The sequence below is a fragment of the Maniola jurtina genome, chromosome Z (assembly GCF_905333055.1).
Source record: "Maniola jurtina chromosome Z, ilManJurt1.1, whole genome shotgun sequence".
NCBI classification, from domain to species: domain Eukaryota; kingdom Metazoa; phylum Arthropoda; class Insecta; order Lepidoptera; family Nymphalidae; genus Maniola; species Maniola jurtina.
Window position 1 is genome coordinate 8,851,957 of NC_060058.1, and position 19,806 is coordinate 8,871,762.

The following is a 19,806-nucleotide window of genomic DNA, read 5'->3' on the forward strand; positions in this document are numbered from 1 at the left end:
TAATCGAAAAAAAAGTTTTAAAAGGGTTTTAGTCTGAGTCCGGTGGGAGCGCGATCCGCGACGATGCTTGTGTAATTAGCGAAGATCATAACCCTGCTAACCGACAGATACATGTCATAACAGGAGCAACCCTTAGTAATTACCCGCCTGCCCGGCAGATGGCGGGAGTTTAATTTTTCGATTTCGGACGGCCGTATATTATGCATGACGCTTTTATCGCTCGCTGTGGTTCCTTCGGGAGTTCATAGAATATGGCCTGTGCTGAGGGAGGTAGCGGATAACACATTGACAATTCGATTACAAAGATCAATACGTTATAAGTAAGTTGGTATAGAAAACTAGGCAAATTAATAGGAATACTAATAGAATTAATATACTTAAGTGTATTAACTTTTTTCGTTCACCATAATACAAGTAAAGAATATAGTCTATAGGTAACTTTAAAAATATGATAGCTTATAACAACTGTAGATATCATGCGTACAAAATGATATCTCACTCGCCATTTTTAACCCCCGACCCAAAAAGAGGGGTGTTATAAGGTTGACGTGTGTATCTGTGTATCTGTCTGGCATCGTAGCGCCTAAAGGAATGAACCAATTTTAATTTAGTTTTTTTTATTTGAAAGATGGCTTGATCGAGAGTGTTCTTAGCTATAATCAAAGAAAATCGGTTCAGCCGTTTGAAATTTATCAGCTCTTTTCTAGTTACTGTAACCTTCACTTGTCGGGGGTGCTATAAATTTTTAATTTACACTTGTTATAACGCTATGTACTTAACAACTGTCATTTCAAAGTAGGTACGATTTTAGTCTATATATTAAACGTGAACCGTACTTTAGACATGACAGTTATTTATTTTGTATTTTATTAATTTAACTACATTTATTCATTCATTATGTCATTTATTCGTACCTTTTAACATGCCCACAATCTACATCCACCTACGAATAACACTATTTATTTAATGTCTATTTAATGTCAACTTTAATGTCTATAACAATTCGATTTGAACTTTTGCCCGAGTAGCCAGTCATTCTATAAAGTAGACCTATTTTGAATACCTTGACTGCGAGTGACTTATAGGTATAGTCCGTACTAAATGACTAAGTATTTTAACTCTATGTGTCAGCAAGGTGAATCAATAATATTATGTGATCTGAGTAGCTATGGCATATAAAACTCATACAAATATACCACCTAGAATTACGTCTTTTAAAAACTATTGTACCAAAAATAATAATTAGAAAGCCGCCTTCTGATTGGTCAACGCAAAGACTTACAAGACCAACAGTGACAGATTAACGGTGTTACAAAAAATGAAACGTAAATGTGTGCGTGAAATAGAGTTGTCCTGACTTTAGCATTTGTATTATCGATAGTCTTACTGGCGAAATCATAGGACACTAATGAGTTAGTTTAACGAAGTGAAGTAAAAAGCATCTTATAATCTTAAAAAATCAAATACATTTTAAATACACAAATAGTAACAAAGCTAAAGCTAGGTAACAGATTATTATTTATTAATGAAATGACTTTAATATTTTATATAAATAATTTATTAATGAATTCTGAGATACTTATAGTTATTTTAACCCCTTATAACATTTTTTATTGATATTTCGATAGAAAACTATTAAAAGACGTTTTAAAAAATCTTTTTTTGAGAAATAGAGCAATTTTTGGGATTTTCGTATAAATTACCGGAATTTGTTGGTTTTCCACCTTTTTTTTTTAAAGGGTGCAAGTAAATTTAATTTGATTAATTACAATAATACTCTGATATAATGTCTAAGTGACAAGTTAATAAAAATAAATAGTATATATGGCGCTCAATTCATAGCTAATGACCTCCCCGATAAGCACTTAAATACAGTAATGTACGGGTTACCCTGAACCCTGTATATGAAATCTAAGTCACGCTAAATAAAATAAAAATTAGTGAAAATATTTATTTCGTTCTTTTCTTTTATTGGAAAGTACCTAGTGTTTTATATTGTATTTTACATACATCACATGAAACCTATCACATCAAACCTACCGGTAGACACGATTATCGACTATCGATACTTGTGACGTCATTACTTTGTCAATCCCTATCGTAAACAAACGTTTTTAAATTTTACACAAAATATCCAAAAATTCTTCATTTAGCAATGTAATTTGATGATAAAGTCTAAGGCTAAGTCTAAAGTTTAAGGGAAACCTATCATCTAAGCTTCCAATAGCTATTTTGCCTAATTTTCAAACAACAAATGATGAAATAATGATTATAAACAATTTGTATAAATAATCAGTAATTACCTGTGAAACGTGTATTTACGCGGATTATAACGTCTTGTAACGTCACATTCGCTCACTGAACAAGACACCATGGTGGCAAGACATAGATTTTACGTTTTAATCGTAAAATTATTTAGTAAATGCAAAAAATCACCTCGACTTGGAACAGGCTGAACTCTTACGGCCCGTTTCTCACGTAAACAATGACTTATTGGCATCTTGTTTCGCTATCTCGCTTTCGCTCGCGGCAGAGGGTCTAATCTGACTACCTCTCGCTCCAACGCTTTGTCAGTCTTTGAGCGAAGCGAAAATTGTACGTCTATGGGTCAACGTGAAAAAACTGCTTCGATGCTAACAGAATGCAATGCCGTCTCTCCGCTATCAGCTAATAAATACAAACTAATTTTAACAGACTTCCAAAATGGAGGATATTCTAAAATCTACGCGTATTTTTTTCAATTTTAAGACTAGCGCTTGGTTTCAGTCAGACTTACGCTAACAAGTGATTATGCGGCCTAAGAAGGAGCGCGCTTGCCTAAAAAATGCCTATCCACTCTTGATTTGAAGGTGCCTATATTAAACAATTATAGGACAAATCGAATTAAAATACATTTCTAACTAAGGCATCACATCATGCCGGAAACTTTTCCTTTTGTTAGTTTAGTTTGTTAGCTCGCGATTACAAAATCCCCGCATAAGCTTATGACAAATACTATACCACAATCGCGTACCCTTTTTAGGGACTCGCACATCGGTTCTATTGGGCTTGTGCATAGACTGGTTAAGCAACGTATCTACAATAAGTCCATTTTGAAGCTAAAAAACTAAGCAACGCTTTTGTTGTGAAAAGGGATTTGAAAGATTTAAATCGATCGGAAATTAGTTGACGCGGCTGTAAACGAAAGGCAAATTAAGTAAACTAACATTGAATATTACTAATTTGTTTCATTTTATTTATGTATTTATTTCAATAAAGTCTATTCTGACATAAAGTAATTTACTTTTATGTAACACAATTAACAACATACCCAGCCTGATAATTATTTTGTTTCTTTATAGATGAATATTATAATTAAAAAATATTAGGTATAAATTAGGAATTTAATGAGACCTTTTTTAACCTTAGATCAAAGCTAAGTTTCAAATAGTTACAGAGCAAGTCTATAATTAAGATAAGTATAACAACTCAAAGCCATTGCACAGAAATGTAGGTAGGTACTTATACCTATGCCTAATTACAAAGAAAAGCCATAATATGAACTTTTGCGCGCTAATTGAGTTTTAATTCTGTGAGAGAGTAAACATTATTATTTGTCTAATTACAAGTATAAATTTTTTAAGTCTACAAAATAAAATTTTCTTTTTCAACCCGTGCAATGCCACAGCTCTGAACATAAAAGTTCTACATAAATACACACAGCGAATAACAAGAAATAGTAGGACGTTTACATAGAACGAGGGCCAAAGCTTCCGGCGGATGTGGCCTCCCCACTCCCCATCCCATCACCGGAAGCGCCTGAGCCTTTCCAACGCACGCATTGATACGACCTGCAAAACAGTTACGCTTCTTTTAAAACAATTTTTTTTTACGAAGTACTTATATATTTTATGGATAAAAAAACAAACGAATGAGAGACAAAAAGTGACATTGGGAATTTTGTAAAAATTAATAGAATCCATGTCCGTTACTTCAATCTATGTTTTTGTTCTTATATTATACGTATTTAATTAACCCCCGACCCAAAAAGAGGGGTGTTATAAGTTTGGCATGTGTATCTGTGTATCTGTCTGTGGTATCGTAGCTCCTAAACTAATAAACCGATCGAGAGTGTCCTTAGCTATAATCCAAGAAAATCGGTTCAGCCGTTTGAAAGTTATCAGCTCTTTTCTAGTTACTGTAACCTTCACTTTATCGGGGGTGTAACAGATTTTTGATTTACACTTGTTATAAATCTACTTCGAAAAAGCTAAGAGGCATCAATTTAACTCGTAGTATGCATATTATAATAATATAATATTTGTATTTTTTATACAAAAATTTGATAAGGTTTTTGAGGAATGGCTTTTAGTATTTGAACTTTAATCTTGTTATAGTAATTATATTTGTTGTTATTGTTACCTATTCGTTGGTTGCTATCGCTACTAGCTACACTCGTACTGAAAACGGGAAAATATGTTATTCGCGTACCCTCAATTAAAACCATAATTAACGTTGAATTAAAAGCGAGCGCTAATCCCAATTATAACTCTCTTTTGTATTTGTTGCTATAATATATTCCTCTTTTGTTTACCTTAACTTCGGGAGAGATTGTACTGAATTAAATTGCGTTAAGTGCTTGCCCGCCTTGGGTTGGGTCAAATTTCTGAAAACTCAATGTTATAAAGAAAACCTACATGTAAAATCTCAAATTTAGCGGCTATAACTGTATTTTAATAAATCGGTAAGGTTATCTTTAAACATCATACTTTGATATAATAAATTGTCTTTCCAACTTATTTTAAAAAATATTGGAAGGTGTTAACTATTACATGTTATATATCTATGTTATAAAAGTTTTCATCACTACATCAAAATGACAAGTGTAAATTAAAAATTTATAACACCCCGACAAGTGAAGGTTACAGTAACTAGAAAAGAGCTGATAACTTTCAAACGGCTGAACCGATTTTCTTGGATAATAACTAAGAACACTCTAGATCAAGCCACCTTTCAAACCATAAAAACTACATTAAAATCGGTTCATTAGTTTAGGAGCTACAATGCCACAGACTGATACACAGATACACACGTCAAACTTATAACAGTCCTCTTTTTGTTAGTAATTAAAACTAATATACGAATCTAGCTTTATATATGCACAAATTTAGCTAAAAAAAATTGGCATAGCGTTGAAGATACACGGCAGGATGAACCTTATGCGTGTTGTGCCACGCACTTCACGAATTTTTTGGCTTAAGAGGGGTCTCTCCGTCACTCGCTCCATACAAACGTAGTTCCAATTTCATTTTAATATTAAGCAACCAAAGTCCATGAAATTTTGCAGACATATTTTAGAAACTAATAGAGTAGAATAGTATGGAGTAAGTGACGGAGAGAGCCCTGTTAACAAATTAGAAATAATAACTTATTCATAATTTATAATTCAGACTGCTTTTCGTTAACACAATCAGAGCATCGGAACCGGAAGTGCGATCGGTCGCGATGTCGCCACGTGCCTGCAGTGCACCGGATATACATTGTGCCGCAAATTGAGAATAAATTATTCTAAATACCATTACAATTTCGGTTAAGGTAAGCAAATCTGTTTAGAATTATTATATTTGGACTACAATCACCTATTTATGTACCACTACACATATTAGGTACATTTCTTTTAGCTATAAAGCGGAAAATCTGTGACTCAACGACAGATGTAAACGAAAAACCTTTGTAGCGAAAAAATCATTAGTCTATGTTTACAACTAGGTATGTCAGAGCTTTTATTCATTTAGAGTCTGGCTTAGGTTTTGTATAGCAATGTATACTTGTACATGTCAGGCCCAGCGTAATTCAAACACATGAAACACTGACAATAAATTCGTAAATTAACAGAATAAGACAATAAAATAACCGGTCAAGTAAGAGTCGGACTCACATACAAATCCAACCAATTGACATTCAATAGTGTACAGTGGTAGATAAGCCTACCTACTCTGAAAAAATGATTTGACTTTGACTTGGTAGAGTTTACTTTAGTGATAAGGTTGTCTTTTTAACCCCCGACCCAAAAAGAGGGGTGTTATAGGTTTGACGTGTGTATCTGTATATCTGTGCATCTGTGTATCTGTCTGTGGCATCGTAGCTCCTAAGCTAACGAACCGATTTTAATTTAGTTTTTTTTTTTTTGTTTGAAAGGTGGCTTGATCTAGAGTGTTCTTAGTTATACTCGTATAATCCAAGAAAATCGGTTCAGCCGTTTGAAAGTTATCAGCTCTTTTCTAGTTACTGTAACCTTCACTTGACGGGGGGGTGCTATAAATTTTTAATATACACTTGTGTGTACGAGTACCTACCTACTTAAAAATTGTGTCCTAAGTAATTGTGGGTTTTTTGTCCGACCCCTGAAACTGGTAATCTAAAGATTTATTTAATTCTTATTCTTCTGCTATCCCAGACTGCTGTTCTGATCTTATTGATGATAATATGACATTCAAAACATTATAAAATGCAGTGTTAATTTATATAGAAATAATTTGATAAAACGACAAGATCTCCCCTCGTTTTATATCACCTATTTAATTGTTTTTCCTCCGCAAGGTTCAAGCGAGCATGTCTCAATTTGTATGATTACCGGTCACGTGCCAGCAATGCGCAAGGGCTCGAATTATTTTAGTACTCGATTGGGACACTCGTAACGTATTTATTCACTTAGAGAAATTTGAGTATTATGGAACATGAAAATATAATTTATATTTTTAATCATCGGAAAGTAGAAAAGAATACTTTAATAATACCTAACTCAAAATTTAAAAAACCCCCGACACAAAAACCTCTATAAGAAAACTAGAAAAGAGCTGATAACTTTCAAACGGCTGAATCGATTTTCTTGGATTATAGCTAAAACACTCTCGATCAAGCTACCTTTGAAACAAAAAAAACTAAATTAAAATCGGTTTATTAGTTTAGGAGCTACGATGCCAACGACAGATACACAGATACACACTTCAAACTAATAACACCCTTTTTTTTTAGGTCGGGGGTTAAAAAGTAAATACGATCACATCAAGTGAAAAATATCAAAGAAAAAGTCGGAGAGAGAAGCTGGATTCAGATGGGCAAGAATATGGCGTGTGGACGATGATGATGATGAAATACAAAATATTGCTGACACAGCAGATACACTTTCGCTTTCATAAATTTAAAAAATAAAATAATAGTATGGATTAATTACATATATTTATGTTCGTCTATGTAAACATGTTTTACAGCATCGTAGAACCTCGTATAGCTCCTATATTGTAAAAACTAAACTAAATATAAAAATATATGAGTGCATAAACTAATCTATAGTAGAAGCAACGATCTCAATAGTGGAACACGAGACACGCGCGTCCTGCACGCGTTTGTTCTCTGGAGACCTCCTGACATTCATTGCAGGTTTTATTTAATGTACTTCAGACGCCGACCCGACTTTAGCTACCCTCTCTAATCGATACATAGTGGCTTTTAACAATAATAAAGCAAAAATTCACAAAGCTCGACTCGGCGGCGGTATCGAGCAGCAGCGCTCGAACGAGAAATAGTAAGCGGGCACTGACTTTATTTGGCTTTTGGAAACTAGACCAGGTGGTCGATTCCTGAAAACCTGCATCAATCATTATTACAATCGCAATTGTTGTGATTGGCTTAATTTATGGTCTTCTTGTTGCAACAATGCATTGTAGCCAATAGCGAGTCAGCGTCTACCAACCAGAGATGATTGTGATCGTTATACTGTAGTGTCAAACTGCCGCGGTAGGGCCCTTGCTAGCTAGTCTTAGTAGTAACTTTTAGATATAGGGTGGAAATAATATGTACCTATAAAGGTCGATTCACACTAATTACGTGCACGTGACACATGCGTAGTGACGTGCATAAGCCCCTAACACACCGGGTTATGCATGCGTCCACGCTTTACGCAAGCGGTGTGCCATATTTCATACAGTTCCATACATTACGAGTACAACGCAATGGTACGCGCTACGTCTACGCTAACGCAACCTGTGTGAACGAGCTGTAATTGTGTCATTTTAAAATCGAAATGAAAAAAAATTGATTTCATGTAGAGCAAATTGGTGTCTCTTATGCTACGTCTGTAACTATATCGGTTCGGAATGCAGATTCTACTGAGAAGATCCGGCTAGGAACTCAGCAGTTGCTCTTTTCAAATCATGAAAGTTACAATAAGTGACAATATCGACAATAATGCTTTCTCCGATTAAAATTTTCGAACCATATCGTACGGTAAACAAAAGCCTTTTTTTAACCCCCGACCCAAAAAGAGGGGTGTTATAAGTTTGACGTGTGTATCTGTGTATCTGTGTGTCTGTGTATCTGTGTATCTGTGTATCTGTGTATCTGTGTATCTGTGTATCTGTGTATCTGTCTGTGGCATCGTAGCGCCTAAACGAATGAACCGATTTTAATTTAGTTCTTTTGTTTGAAAAGTGGCTTGATCGAGAGTGTTCTTAGCTATAATCTAAAAAAATTGGTTCAGCCGTTTAAGAGTTATCAGCTCTTTTCTAGTTTTCTTGTAGAAAAAAAGGTTAGATAACCGTTAGGTTCATAATATAATGTCAATAGACAAATGTCAAGCTGTCAAGATGGACGTTGCCTAAATACATAATTATTTATTAATTGAAAATGATGTTTGGGAAAACTCAGATACTTTGGATCGTCGGGGGTGTTATAAATTTTTAATTTACACTTGTTTGTTAGGTAAATAGAAGAACAATTTCCAAAACTAATTATTGTCAATTCCTAAGAAAAATCTCGCGGCAGTTTTTGTTATGTGACAGAATACTTTGCAAACGACTCATGCGCATTAAAATTCAAACCAAATTGTGTCCAAAGGGAATGTCGTATAAGAGGCCAGTTTAGCCCAATTGTTATCCGTGGGGCTTAATTATTATGCCTTTGGAAAGAAAAGAGACAGAGAATTATTCATGAGAAAAACCTTAGGGAGCCTCCGCATGAACTACGAGGATTGACACGGGGTTGTGGAAAATATACATTCCAACCTACAATTCATTTAAGCTCCAAAGTACCTACTCCTTTGTAATTTAGGTTTATTATACGATATTCTATCTATAGTTTAATAAGCGAGCCTGCTATTTCTCTTAAAGAGTTTTGAAAATGATTTCGTACATGAAAATGATTACTATTAGCGTTTATTACGTGCTTAAAATGAATACATATTTAATTTAATAATAATATGTTGGCACAGAAATTTTAGGACTAGTAAGTAGGCATACGAAACATCTTTTTCATTGTGCTGGTCTGGCACTACTAAAAGCCACCAAACAAGCAAAAAGAAACGTCTATTTTTGTCCGAGTTCGTGCTGTTGGTTTAAGTGTCGACAACAACTGTACAAAGTTCCAAGTCAATCGAATGATTAATTTTAATTTTTAAATTAATGACAAACATGATTTTTTATGGATGTGATAAACTACTGTCTAACTCCCGAATATAATATGATGCAGTTCGATTCACGTGCCGCTTATCTTAATAAAAAAACTATGTCAGAAACCTCTTCCCAAGTGCCCACAACAACTGTACAAAGTTTCAAGTCAATCGTATGAACGATACGCAAACGCGTAAATAACGAACAGAGGAACCGAACGATAGGAAACTTTTTTATAAGCAAGGTAAACCAATAAATTAAATTTAATAAAAGTGAAAGTAACATTTAAATTGTATTAGAATACCTACCAAGATACGGAACAGTTTCCATGCTGTAAATTGCAGCATTTCCCCTCTCCCAGTTCCAGTGATTTCTTCTTAATATTTTATTTACGAGATTAAGCCGGTCTCGCAGCCGGCGCATCGTTAGAGCCTCTTTTGTCCATTACACCACTTTATGATACTATTTCGCACGGTAACTTCCTCCGGCGAATAAAATTGTTGACAGTCCCACGTGCGTCGGTCCGCGAGAAGTTGCGAAATTGTTTTTTTTCCAAATGAGGGTCCGACAAGTTTGATAATAAATAAGAAGTAATGTGCGAAAATCTCCCGGCGTGTCGTCAACTACACCTGAATTAAAGACGAGGTCAAGAAAATATAATAAAATATGCCTACTTTATCTTATGAATTATTCTAGTTCGTCAAACATCTAAATCAGAACATGCTCACTTGCCTCGGGTAGGTAGGTAGGTAGGTATACGCACGATGACATCAGCGTATGAAAGTGCTGCAAGCTGCAAATAAGAATAACTACAACAATATGCAAAGTAGGTATATTGTACCTATTATCTGTAGGTATTTGTATACCTATTATAAGCGTCACTCAGAAAAACAGGTATGAAATTTTAACGAATTATTGGAATGTCCTCCCAAAACCTACGCGAATAACACATGTTTAACGCTTAATACGCACATAACTCCGAAAAGTTAAAGGTGTTTGCTCGGGATTTAACTCCCGACCTCCTTAACAGAAGGTAGACGACTTAACCACTATGCTATCACGTGTAACTGTGTGTAAATCTGTCCATCCATATTATTATGACAAAGTTGCGCCCAGCTGTTATCGTTATTAAGTTACATTAGACACTAGATAGCCTGTGAACAAATATCGCACCTGTAATAAAACTAAAAAGCGCGTGACAATCAATGAATAATATTAATCAGCTAACAATAAATGTCAGCTTCACAAATAACAATGATTAGCAAAAAATATTCCCGAAATTAAGGGTCCAGCAAATGGAATTGAAATAACAATAAAATTAGACCCTAACACCGACAACATTCCGCCCATGCGCTTAGCTGGGGTCCCAGGCCGACAAATGGGCCAGCAAACCAGGGAAGCGCAGATCACAAAGTTTCTCCACATTTCATTTAAGTACCAATGTATAATATCTCTTAAGTCATAGCAATAAAGTTCAAAGTTAGGACAGTAATTTTGCTCTATGCATCAAAAAGTTTTACTAGCATTTCATTTGGCAAACTGACTTCGATATGTGCAAAATATGGTTATCGTTTAACATGAACCCTATACCGTTAGCAATAAAGTATCAACGCGTTTTCTGAAATGAATTGTGATTTGTCTAAAATAGTGTAGGAATAATAATTCTGGGGTGTATAATCGATTATGTTATATTATATCTCGTTACACTTGGGATCTTATGCTATTTGAAGGGATAATGTCGATTGTTTGTTCAAAATATGTTACTACTGCTTACAATCTCTGAGCGCTTGTCGAATTGTAGGGAAGCTAAAAGGATTAATTTAATCATGTTTGAATGTTTATAGTTAAGGAACAATAATAGGTAACAAAGAAAAGCAATATAAACCTGAAATAAATGAAGAAATACTAAATTCTGTAACCAGCTGTACTTTGTAGGCTCCAAGAATTTGTTTTTTCAACTAAAATAAGCATAAGTAGGCACCCACCTACTTCTGGCCTTCTTAGTTTCCTATAACAATGTAGGTATGTACCTATATTATGCAAATGCAAGGAACTATTAAAGTTGTACCACCCAGTTGTCATATCAAATAGCTAATCACCGAATATTGATATTATTTATTTATTTATTTCATGATATTGTGCATTATACACACAAACATTGGTGTTAGTATTATCCGCTTTTCATACAGCGATATGATGCCTATCAAGAGAGAAGTAAAAAATGTAGGGCCGTAAAGACGTAATGCCTTCCCTATCACCCTTTCAAAGAAAGTTTATATCAATAGCATTATGTCACACTTCATTATCAACAATCAAAACCTAAATCATAAGCCAATCGTATCGTGGACCAGAAATAAAAGTAATCTGACGTCACCTGACAATAAAATGCTAGTAACGCGGGAGTGCAAAGCCGAGATCAAAGAGAGGTCGTCTAAATCCGGCTAAGTACATTATTTTACCCGTAAAATGCCTGCATCTGTTGTTTTTTTTGCTATTAGATACAAATAAGCATTGATCTCGTTGGTCACCCCTCTGTTTGAATCCAAAAAACAACGTGCAACTTTGTGCTCTATTATCTACATTATTAAATCTCATTTCTATTTGAACAATACTTATCGCAAGCTTTATACTATATTGTGTTTTATGCCTATAAAATTAACGTACATTTTTGTATTGGTGTGGATCATGGGATAATGCCCAGTGGGTCAAGTCTTCCCTAATTCAATTTCTACTTGTACCCCTGATCTGATTATTTTCACTGCATCGGGTGACGGTTCGATCTTGCTTACACCAAAATGCATTTAAGTAGGTACTGGTACTACTGTGGTAATTTTTTTCCTCGTTGTGGCATTCTGCTTGCCTTGACTTGTTTGTTACCTACCGAATACTTACTGATCCCAGAGCCCGAACCTCATAATCTTGATATTTAAAAGCTGAACTTAGGTTGTTGGTTGATGAATCTTCTTTGTTGCCTAACTGTGAAAAACTAGACCTGAAAGTTTTGTTTTTTTACGCTTCTCTATGCTTGCCATCTTTGATTACATTTTTAAATACATATATGTATCGCATAATCTCTTTGTTCATAATATTATCTTTATAGGTAGGTATAGCCTGTGACTTCTAATACCTAATAATATCAATACTTCTAAAAAACAGATGATTCCAGTTAATTAAAGGAAGCATTATTATAGATATAATTATTATAAATAGAACTGTTAGAACTACCAAACGAATTAAAAGGCAAATCGATTAGTGCAATATCTTGTTGAAAAGAAGACTTTTAACCGTCATACCTAACATCAATTTTCATTCCTTCTCTATTAATATCTAACATGTTCGATTTCGGTAAAAAATTGGCAAGTAGGGGTTTTTTCTTAATGCAACTTATTACAACGAAGAAGGTCTATAATATTATGTATTGTAATAGGTAGATATATGTATATCACATTTATCTATGGGAGAGATAAGCTTCAATTAGCTTTAAAGGCAGGAGCACTAAGTAGTTTCTATGAAAAATATGTCGCCAATCTACTGCAGCCTGAGTGGCAGAATAAACCATATGAAAATGATTGCGGTATATTTCAACCACCCCAAAAGGGCAAAGTTTCAAGACAAAATAAAATTTAAAATCCTTGCAAAACACCCCAAGCTTGTTTGCAAGCCAAAAATAAAAACAATATTTGCACAAGCCAATAGAGTACGTAATAAAAAATTAACTAGATTTTTAATCAACAAAAACGTGCGCAGAATGTGGATTACAAAGAATAAGAATTGAAAAAGAAAAAGAATCTAGAAGTGACTAACATAAAGAATAAAGAAGAATAATAAGAAGAATAAAGAATAAAGTTAAGTATATGTAATTAAGTACCTAAATATTTATTTAAAAAAATATTTGAAGTACAGCCTTAAAAATCTATTGATGTTATTAGATTAAAAACACAAGCATATTTACACCCGTATTCTTAATCGTACCCTATGACCATAACCTCAAGAAATCCTTTTACCATTATGTGTATTGTTTCTTACCTATTTGGCTTGTTTGCGCACTCAACCATAAATGAAGAAAAGTGTGACCAGTTAGTTTATTAAACAAATGATATAAAATGGCTGAATTGGGCAAAGCGGCCAACTGACCGCTTTGTCTGATATTTGTGGATCTAACAAATCTATTGTACTTAAATATAATATCCTGCGCGCTACCACTAGAAGACGCATTAAGATATACCTACCTATATTATGATCTTCATAAAAGTATCTTGGGAGATTTAATAAAGTCGTTTTTATTCCAAGGAATAGGACGAAGAACTCTTGGAGTACGTATTTCATAATATGTAAAATTAATACCAAATTTTTGCTACCTAAGTAAATAATGTTCTTTTATATTTTTGGCCATTTCTGTTACGACAAGCATGTTAAATTAAAAAAAAAAAAAGTAACGTTGTCTGTGTAATCGAACAGTAACTAAAATCGATGCCATGATGCTTCAGGTCAAAATTAAGTTTTCATTTCACTGACCATTTTCAACATAACATCCTGTATATCCTCATGTAGGTATGTACGGTTCCCCTATTCAACGCTAAGTTGCGTTGATCCCATAAAAGGCTAACATAAGTGCCCGGATTTTGTTTTGTACGTGACAGCTGAAATAATGCAAACACATCAAGATGATAATTTAGCAATAATTTCAAGAAGTTGCACTTTGTCTCTGTAGTGTAGGTTTGAAGTAGCCAGCGATATGAGTTCTACAGAATTTATAATAAGTGTATCAAAAGCGGCCCAAAACTAAAAACAATGTCTTTATTTTAGATTACATAGTTAAATTTTTAGACATTATTTTAGAATAAATATTTTCGCTCATTTAAAAAATGACTTTTCGTCTACTTTTCGTAATGAGAAACGTGAATGTGTATAAATAAATAAAATAAAAATATAAAAAAGCCTTTATTTCAATGTTAAGTAGGTACTGTATAAATTTTCCTTAATGCTACTTAAATAATTAATTAGATAGGTAAGTATTTAAAATTTATATTAATAACAACACAGTAACAGTAACTAAATATTATTTACATGAGGTTTTTAGTTTTTTATTTTATGTCTACGTGTCCATCGACATAGGCCTCCTCTAAATTTTTCGCAAGAGCGATCTTATTTTGTTCGTGATCTGTTATCTATACCAACTATTCTGTATTTAAGTTTTTTACATTAATTTTGTAATACTAAGGTATCGTACCATATCAACGCTAAGTTTCGTAGAATTCCTTTTCAGCTAGGTTCTGATTAGGTATTAACAAGTTATTAACATCGCATACAAGTAGTAAGTAACTCCATTATTAATGCACACGGGTGTAACACTGTCATGGCGCGCTGGGTAACTTGACGGTACATAATCACAATAACAATAACAACCGAGCGCGACATTCTACAGGGTGATTGTAATATGGGCGATACATGACACGATATAGTACACTCAACACTGTGATATATTTCGGGACTACTTACAATACGATTTTACAGGTCAGTCAATAAAGAATAGGTACTGTGAGCCAAAAAGATAAAAAAAGATAATAAAATAAAATTATCTTCTCTTAAGCAAGACATTTATCAAGCATCGTACCAAGATCATAGGTATGATCGCATAAGAACTCATACCTACCACAATACAATAATATATACTTAATATTATAATAGGCTGTTATTTTTTCATAACGAAGATAAATTATCTACCTGTACAAAATCCTAATGCTTTGTACTAACAAGTGTAAATTAAAAATTTATAGCACCCCTGACAAGTGAAGGTTTACAGTAACTACAAAAGAGCTGATAACTTTCAAACGGCTGAACCGATTTTCTTGGATTATAGCTAAGAACACTCTCGATCAAGCCACCTTTAAAACAAAAGAAACTAAATTAAAATCAGTTCATTAGTTTGGGAGCTACGATGCCACAGACAGATACACAGATACACACGTCAAACTTATAATACCCCTCTTTTTGGGTCGGGGTTTAAAAATCTGTCTTACTAACATGAATCCAACCTGTATATAGACGTTTCGCTCAACCCTTTCCCAAAAGTAATTATCATCGGGACTAAACTGCAATCAAAAACGTACCAAAAACTGCTTCACCGAGATACTTGTTAATATTACAGTAGCTATCGAATTAGATCGTACGCTGTTAATCACCCACCTCTCCCTCAAGATAATTACCTCGCAAAACAACAGCATTAACCGAAAAACGTAATCTAATTTTAATTTTAATAATGGTAACCCTTTCGGGAGAGCAACTTTTGAATTTCCGTTTTTAGCGGTTGCCTTTATTAACGTTTGTTAAGAGAGTGACGTTGTGGATTAGGTACCTACTTGTAACGTCCACTCTATTTTTTAACCGCCGACCCAAAAAGAGGAGTGTTATAAGCTTGACGTGTGTATCTGTGTATCTGTCTGTGGGATCGTAGCTCCTAAACTATAATGAACCGATTTTAATTCAGTTTTTTTGTTTGAAAGGTGGCTTGATCGAGAGTGTTTTAGCTATAATCCAAGAAAATCGGATCAGCCGTTTGAAAGTTATCAGCTCTTTTGTAGTTACTGTATGTAATATAACCTTAACTTGTCTGGGGTATAAATTTTTAATTTACACTTGTATAAAATTATATGGTTCCAACAACTACACTTTTCGTTTAATTTCTATATCTTCGAAAAAAAATATGAGTAAGCATAAGCATTCCATGTTTTGCTTAAATCATGACCCGTGCTTCCTGAATCCAGCGGCTTCACACCACTCGCTTGATGTCATCTGCCCAATTAATGGAGCTGCTAACTCTGTTTTCTGGGGCTGGCATATAGGACACCTATAAAAGCCCCTCAAAATATTAGAATACTTAATAAAAATAAAAATAAACTCTGTTTCCCGTGCGAGGCCGTTGAGCTATGTGGGTTACTCTAGTTCTCCTACGGATCTTCCCATTTCTGATTTGATCACGAAGTGACACTCCAAACTCTTTATATCTTTTATGTTGAATATATATATTAATTTTAGTTAACTTATAAGACCCATGGCTATATTAGTTCCAGAGTTTATTTATTGCTTATTTAACTTATACAATATACAGGGCATTTTTGTTATATAAGTTATAGATGAAGTTACACAAGTTACAGTTTTGAAGTTACATCGACTAAAAATCTGTTCCGAACGAACCCATCGGTTTGAAATAAATATTGGGAGTATTAGATATAAGTATACCAAGTTTCGTTCAAATTCGTTCCGTAGTTTCAGCGTGCTATGCACACAGACAGAGAGACAGACAAAGATCTTAAAATACTATTTTGATATTTTGTCCTGCGCTTGCTCCAAAAGTGTCAAGAAGTGACATATAGGTACCTACTACTGCCGGTACCTGTATTAAAAGTTAACGAGTTTTAGTTTATTAACAAATAGCTTTAAAATACTTATGTTACTTAAACTATGATACTCAATGGTTGAAATAAAATACCTACTTTTATTTATTTATCTTCTTTAATCATAATATTCCATGAATATTCCATGAATGATAGGATCTTAGATACAAATAAACTTCAGCCAAGTAACTTGAATAATATAAAATATAAAATATTTTCCTATATGAAAAGATTCGGTATCATAAAGGTGCAATTTACTCAAAAGTTTTTTCTAATAAATTAATAATTGACATATTTTGTTTTATGACTTAGGTAACTTGGATAAGGTAGATACGTACAAAAGGGTCACAAGAACAATTCATCTTTTCAGCCACCGACAGACAAAACTGAGTTCCGTAGCTTAACTCTCATTGCAACAGTAATTTGTTAAAGTTAACGCATGAAACGACAACCTTGGGGGTAAAACCAACCAGTTGATCGAGAGCTATGATGGACCATAAATATTCGCTCCCTTCCATCCTTTTACATTTTGTACAACAGTAGAGAAAAGGATCATTTTATAATGGCTAAGAAGAAATGATGATTAGAATCATTTATTATTTTAATACGAGCTCTACCCCTTGTTAATAGACTGTCGAGGGAATTAATAGATGTAATATTATTTTCATTGTCAATTTTGTGGGTTTGTTGTGTAATTCTGTTTAAAATTTTTCAAAACGTTGTGCGTGTTAAACGATTTTTGAGTGGCATGCTTACGCAACAACTGAAAGCGTTAGAACTATTAATTCAGTTCTAGTAGACCACATAATAAGAGGTAGGTATCTACTTTAATTGCTAGAGATACTTACCTACCTAGTACTGTCAGTACTATTTAAAAATATCTGCAGTAGAAGAAATGTTACGTAATGGTAACTAAACATCAGGTGACCCGCTTGCTCATTTAGTCGCTATTTTTTTTTTAAAAAAGGAAGAGATCAGGGGCCTTACGTGGCCTTACTACCATCGCTTAAAGTAGTAATATTTTATATTGTTTTGACATTTTCATATAAAACTTGTATGAAATTGTCAAAACAATATTGAAACATTATTATTTTTGGCGGTGATAGCAAGGCCCCTGGCAGCAATTAAAGTATCATGAAACCCTACAATAAATTATGATAATGTTTACCTAACATGAAAAAAGAAGTACCTAAGTAAGTAGGTAAAGCTCTCGAAAATATTCTTTAAGAAACAATTCGGGGTGCTTAAAAAAGAAAAAAATGGCATCTGTCACACTTATATTCTTGCATAAAAATCCTAAATACAAACATACTTCGCATAGTGCATAAAACATGCAAAACAGTCGTCCTCGTAGTATTTTATGCGACATTTTGTCATCTGGCCATCCTGCTCGCGGACGTGGTCGGATTTCGTAAAATTTGAAGAATGCCGAATAACTTATAAAGCAAGACATGGTTTTTTCTTATAAGAATGGAATATAGCGACTTTTTAGTATTAGAATATATTGGTAACACATTCGTATCGTTCATAAATAATACCTACTACTCTACAAAAACAAACCTGTAAAGTTCAACATTTTTGTCCGTAGCCCAAGCACAGAGGAAAACGGAAGCCTGCGCTGTCCGTCCGTCTCCAAATCTTTGAGCCCGTGTAATTTTAGAGAAATATTTAATATAACATATTTTTTAGAGAAATCTAGAAAACCACAGGCACAGATATTAGTTTCTAAAATGTGGCTGCAAAATTTGATAGACTTTGGTTGCTTCAAATGAGAATCACACTACGATTGTATGGAGTAGGTAAGTGACGGAGAGACTGTTAAGTTCTTAAAATGATCTAAAACTGAGCACTTGCCCCCCTCCCTCCCCCCATTTCCTTATTTTTTAAGGTTAATAAAACATAATTCGTACTCTACTCAATGAACTCTAAACAATGATACCCCACATTTTAGGGTAAGAAAAAATACTACAGCAAAGTGACATCAATAGAGCTGCGTTTCTGCCCTTTGGAAACGGAATCTTAAAAACAACCTCTCATAATATTTATGTCTTGCCTAATTTATTCTTTTAAATGCGGCAGTTTCATTATTTTTGAAAAAAAACATATATTTTATATAGGTACAAAGAATAGCTTTCACTTATTTAAATACTGTGCACTCTTTCTTGTTCTCATTTCAGCGTAGAGCCGTATGATCGCGCTCGGGTTTCTTCGCTTTTAAATTAAATAAATAATGCATACAATTTGTGCGCAATAAACTTTGGAGGTGTAGGTAGGTAGTCTTTGCGCTGAATTTCGCGCGCCCGCCCCTCTGGGAACAATAACGGTTGGTGACGACCCTAAAATGTTACATTTCAAGTTAACTGCAAAACTTAAACTAGTAAATTAATATAAAAACTTTATAGAACTGTACACTTTTATTTTACCCACAATGTCAATTCATATCAATTGACCCTCAAGCGGACATCACTCCTGAGTCGCGTTCCCGCAGCACCAGGGTTGAGAAGTTAAACCCATGTTTTAGTTTAAAAGCTATCATATATAAAACCGGCCAAGTGCGAATCAGACTCGCGCACCGAGGGTTCCGTACTCGGGTATTTTACCCGACATTTTGCTCGATAAATCAAAGACTATTATGCATAAAAAAAATAAAAATCTGTTTGAGATTCCGTACAGGCAAAGCCCTTTCATATGACACCCCATTTGGTATATTTACCTAGTTATCTTACTTTGAAAATTGATTTTGAAAAACGTAAATCCACGTGGCCGAAGTCGCGGGCATTAGCTAGTACGTTAATAAATATTAGGTTGTCATATTATTTGGACCATTCAAAAGCACTTGTATAAGTTTTTTTTGAATAAAAATGTATTCTGTTCTATTCTATTTTTAACCCCCGACCCAAAAAGAGGGGTGTTATAAGTTTGACGTGTGTATCTGTGTATCTGTCTGTGGCATCGTAGCGCCTAAACAAATGAACCGATTTTAATTT